We start from the raw sequence: 6000 nt of genomic DNA, 5'->3' as shown, positions 1-6000 counted from the left end.
TTCGCGATTTTGGTGCATTCTTCACCATTTCTATTCGGTTTTTGGAGCTTTTGGAAGAGATTTGAAGAGGGAATCAAGGGGGTTTCGTTGAGGTAAGTCACTTGAGACCTAATACTTGTATATATGGTGATTTTCCGTTGTTTAATCTTGGAAATTAGTGAAAATGAGGGGTTAGGGCTTGGAATTTTTGGAGAGTAATTTAAGGATTTGAAGAACCAAACGATGTCGGATTTTGATGAATTTTGTATGGTTAGACAGGTGAGTGAATGAGCTTTCTAGTTTTGTAAATTTTTTTGGATTTCGAGACGTGGGCCCGGGGGCCGGGTTTGAGCCAATTTCGGGTTTTGGTCTAATTTTGAAGCTTTTCTTGTGGAATTCATTCCATTAGCATATATTGATGGTATTGTACTGATTGTGAATAGATTTAGAGAATTTGAAGGCCGAGTCCAGAGGCAAGAGCATTGCGGGGTAGAGAATTGGTCGGTTTGAGGTAAGTAACGATTGTAAATCTAGTCCTGAGGGTATGAAACCCCGGATTTTGTATCATTCTACTATTTTTAGTGACGCACATGCTAGGTGACGGGCGTGTGGGCGTGCACTGTTGGGGATTTGTGACTTGGTCCGTCCCGTAGCAACTGTAAAGTTGCATACTTTGTTGAAACCATATAATACTTATATGTTTCAGAAAGAATTTCTATAAATTGGGTTGAATGCCATGTTTGGGCCTTGCGCCAATGCTATTTGGACCCTTAGGGGCTGTTTCTTACCATCCTCTCATTGTTATCGATTGAAAATCTATACTCAGTCATGTTTATACTTGTTTACCGCATAACTCAGTTTTATGACTCTATTTTGATGCATATAAATGTTTTGGGCTGAATGCCCTGTTTTACTGAAATGCCCGAGTGGCTTGAGAGGTTTATGACTGAGTGAGGCCGAGGTCCTGATTTGTGAAGATGAATGAGGATCGGGGCTACCCGCCTGCAGTATACTTTATTATTATGGTACGTGAGTTGTCCATGTAGATTATAGCGCTTGGGCTGAAGGAGCCCCTCCGGAGTCTGTACACACCCCCAGTGAGCGCAGGTACCTACTGAATGCGAGTGTCGAGTGATGAGTGACTGGGAGGCATGAGTGATTGTGAGGTATGCCCTAGTGGCAAGAGTAATTGTGAGGTATGCTCGAGTGGCACGAGTGACTGTGAGGTTTACCCGAGGGGCTGTATATGAGTGATGTTTTGCCCGATGGGCTGTTTATGATTTCATCATTTTTGCTCACCTTTGCATTGATCCTTTGTTAGAAAAACTGTTGGAAAAATATCTTTAAATGATTTTTACTGGAACCGGGTTTAAACGAGATGATTTGATTCAAACACTGATTTTTAAAGCTTGTTGTACTTTACTGAGATTTCATGATATGAACGTTATATGCTTTATTGCTCATCACTACTGCTCAGTCTTTATTTATTGTTGTTACTTACTGAGTTGGCGTACTCACGTTACTCCCTGCACCTTGTGTGCAGATTCAGGTGTAGCTGGACACTGTAGCGGTTATTGAGTGTTCTGGTTGCAGATTTTTCTTGGAGATAGCAAGGTAGCTGTTTGGCGATCGCAGCCCCTGCTCTTCTCCCTCTTATATTCCTCTAATTGTATTTAGCTATTTTTCAGGCTGAGTTAGCCTTGATATTGTTAGACGGATTGTAGTAGATGATCATGACTAGTGACACCACGATGTCGGGCTTTTCTTTTCCGCACTTCTATTTTCTTTGATTTGAACTCATTAAATGAAGGTTTTATGTTAAATAGTATTGAAATTATCTTTGAAATGCAAATATCGGTTTGTTTGGAAGTGAGTCGGCTTGCCTAGTTCCACGATAGGCACCATCACGGCAGATTAGGTTTTTGGGTCGTGACAAAAATACTCTTTATCTCCCGGTTGGATACTTCCACTTGACCGCTAGCTTGTGGATGATAGGGAGTCGTGACTTTATAAGTAACACCATACTTGCTAAGTAAAGTGTCGAAAGCCTTGTTGCAAAAATGTGACCCCTTATCGCTTATAATAGCTCGCGGAGTACCAAACATTGTGAAAATATTCTTCTTCAAGAATGCCACCACACTTCTCGCTTCATTGTTGGGTAGAGCAACAGCCTCCACCCATTTGGACACATAATCCACCGCGACCAAGATATAGGTGTTTCCACAAGAACTCACAAAAGGACCCATGAATTCAATACCCCACACATTGAAAATATCAATCTCCAAGATGGTGGTGAGGAGCATTTCATTTTTCTTTGAGATTTCACCGGCCCTTTGACATTTATCACATCTTTTCGCTAAATCACTTGCATCCTTGTAAAGAGTGGGCCAATAGAAATCACAACTTAGCACTTTGGCCACCGTTCTTGCTCCACCATGGTGACCACCATATGGCGAAGAATAACAAGCCCCAAGAATTTCACCTTGCTCTTTTTCCGGTACACATCTTCTAATCACTCCATCCGTACAAATCCAAAAAAGGTATAGTTCATCCCAATAATAATCTTGACAATCCCGTTTGAGCTTCTTCCTTTGGTTTGAAGAGAACTCATCCGGGATGATTCCACACACAAGGAAATTTGCTAGATCCGCGAACCATGGCACTTCTTTCATTGAGATAGCCAAGAGTTTCTCATCGGGGAAGGAATCATTGATTTCAAGTCCATCATGCAGCCTCCTCTCCTCCTCCAAACGAGACAAGTGGTCCGCCACTTGATTTTTCCTCCCTTTTCTATCTTGGATGTCAATATCAAACTTTTGCAACAAAAGCACCCAACTCATTAAACGAGCTTTGGAATCTTTATTGCTCATAAGATAACAAAGTGCCGCATGATCTGTGTGGACAATAACCTTTGTACCCATCAAGTACGGGCGGAACTTCTCAATTGCAAGCACAATGGCAAGGAGATATAATACCAAGCATCACCTCAAATTTCGCTTCAACTCGCATGCCGGGCAAGTTCTAGATACAAGTACAATACATAGACTACACAAAAGCCTCACCACATATGGCACATGACTCACTAAGGACGGTTTCATTCTGACTCTCAAACTAATGCAATTATTCAAATATAATGCTTGGTATTCTCGTTTTAGCTCCTCAATTTGGTCTAGAAGATTTTTTTAGTTCCTCATCATTAAATTGTTGGGCGTTAGATGCATCAACCTTTGCACTCAAATCTGCATCCAAGTTATGCAAAGCCAAGCCAAACTTGTCAATTTCTTGTGCAAGATCAACTCTCTCCTTCGACCTGTCATTCACCAACTTTGTTAGAAGATAACGTCGTTCCTCATATTCCCTTAATCGTGAATATTCGTCCCAATACCAACCCTTACTGCCATATTCAAATTCAGATCTACCAGAGTTCAGGTCATGACAAGCCCAAAAAGACGGGCCAAAAAAGTCTTCCGTCAACCAAGCGTCTTCATCAATAACCTTACCTCCGGATATTTCATCCCCAGATGTCATGTTGAGAGAGATATGAACACACTAAGAGAAAAATTAAATTTTTATGAAAATAAAAATATTTACAAAAAGAAAACAAATAAACAAAACCTAAAAAGATAAAAGTAAAATTCTAATCTAGAAAAATAACTAGATAGAAAAATTAAAAACTTGAACAGAAATCAATTAAAAGCTTACCTTAGATAAAAAAATCAATAACTAAGTCCCCAGCAACGGCGCCAAAAACTTGTTGGTTCCCCAAGTACACGCAAGTATACGTGTCCGTCAAGTAATAAAGTGACTCGAAAGTCGGATTTTGAACCAACAGAGACTTAGATTAACCGTTAACTAAGCAAACTAAAATTAACTTACTGTCCAAGATGAACAAAAGTTTAACTTTTCTATTACAACTACTATTGCAAAATTTAAACACGTAACCAATGGAGATATAGATTCCAGGGTTGTGGTCGGTTTATCAATCCTATTGAGTTTGTAATTACACTTGTTAATCCAAATTATCTATGATTGCTAGTTGACCGGATTATTTATACAAATAGCATGTTCCCACAATACTATCCGTCTATCCATAATATATCAACCATATATTTCTATGGTCTTGAATCTATCATGAACGAATATAATACGGTATTCAACTAAACAAGACAATTAGGTATATTCCTATCCTAACCGCGAAATCTTTCCCCGAGCCACGGGTTCAGAAACAAGCCCTCTCTCTAATTCTACTTTAATCTAAACACGGCTTTCCCAAGCATAGCATAGATAGTAAATAGAACTCAACTGCTGGCCAAACAATTAAGAAATTATGCATAGAATTAGAGAAACAACCAAAGATGATAACTCGAGTTAACGGTAAAATAATTAATAAACTTCAATATTCATGATAACCACAACCCTAGAACGTGAAGTTTAGCTCCACATAGACATGGTAGCAAAATAACAAATCGTCAAGAAAAAGTAAAGATTACTAAGTTTGATGCAAGAAAGATGGAATCTGATGAATTCCGGCCTCCACGGCGGCTCCGTGCTCTCCCTTCATCTAAAGTCTAAAAATCCCCCTTTAAAATGGTGTTTAATGACTATTTATATGTGTAGGGAAAAGATCTAGACAAAACAACCAAATTCTAAACAAAAAGGAGACAAAATAACTTCAGGTCGCCACACGAAACGCATGACTCACCTCGTGTCTGACCACGCCTCGCGAGCTTAAACGTGCGGAATTGCTCTCGCGTCGCCTGTTGCTGTTTCGTTTTCAATTTTGATGCCAAACTTTTGCCTAACTTTCTCGTTTCGTTTCGTTTCGTTTCTTTGCTTTTCAACTCTTAGTTCTCTTTTTTTATTTTAATTATCAACCCATCATTATGTATTCAATCATCAAATTATGACATCATAATATTTCCCATCATCAAATAATCACGAGCCATTCTTGTAGTGCATAAAATACACATAAAATCTCTACTTTGCTCCAAATTTTGTCTTCAATGAACCTACACATAAAATAAACTCAATTAAGTACAAATATAGTATAGTTTAGCATTAAAGCGCCAAAATATAAGGTAAGTAATGCACTAAAAATATGGAATTATAGCCGAACATCACTACCCCGCACTTAAACGTTGCTCGTCCTCGAGCAATCAAACTACACTTTATATAGACACGACCTTTTTAAACAATTCTCCTAACTCATCACACCAAGAATCTTTAAAATAGACTAAGCACAAGAGCGTAACATCTTCACCTCAAGATTTGGCTCACAAGTACCATGCATTATTCACAACTCACTCACTTACTCTAACATAGAGGTCAATGATATTACCTTTCCTTCATGAATCAATTGCCCTCACACAACAAAAGAGATTAGTTCCACATACAATAAAATTTAAGAAAAATTAGAAACTCAAGATGGAAAGAATTCACTCACTCTCACAAAAGAAGTCACATGCATGCAATTGGCACCATAGGCTTGCCCTTAATGTAAATCTCTACTAATGTAGGCTCACTCAGTCTAAAATCAATTAGTATTTTTTTTATGGTTGTAATGTGGGCTAAAGGACGGGAAGGATATATTTAGGAATAGTGGCTAGCCCTCCTAAGCACTTTAACACATCACATAATCAATTGTAAGCGCAAATTCTTCAATCGCAATTTTAATTTTACAACTAAAATCATCCCTAACAATGTTCCCTCTTTCTTTAAGCACTACTTTAATTTATACTACACTAGCAAGAACAAGATGTCAATTTATTCATCTAAATTATTTTTTTCTTTTTCTCTTTTGCAATTTCCACTAGTGGTGTATTCTTTTATAAAATAAGTGCACCTTTCTTTCTTTCACTGGTTCTACTTAAAAGCCACCCCACACTTAGTCTCTTCTTACTCCTTTTAGCACTCATCTCACAATTAAAGTGCTTTAAGAGGTAAAAGGATCAAAATAATATCAATTTAAGAACAAAAGGATGGGTGCCAAATAAAAGTCTATAGGCTCAAAATGGTTAACTA

This window comes from Nicotiana tomentosiformis, chromosome 8, assembly GCF_000390325.3.
Source record: "Nicotiana tomentosiformis chromosome 8, ASM39032v3, whole genome shotgun sequence".
In the NCBI taxonomy this organism is placed as follows: Eukaryota; Viridiplantae; Streptophyta; class Magnoliopsida; order Solanales; family Solanaceae; genus Nicotiana; species Nicotiana tomentosiformis.
The sequence above is the reverse complement of the archived record's forward strand: the minus strand, read 5'-3'. Positions refer to the sequence as shown.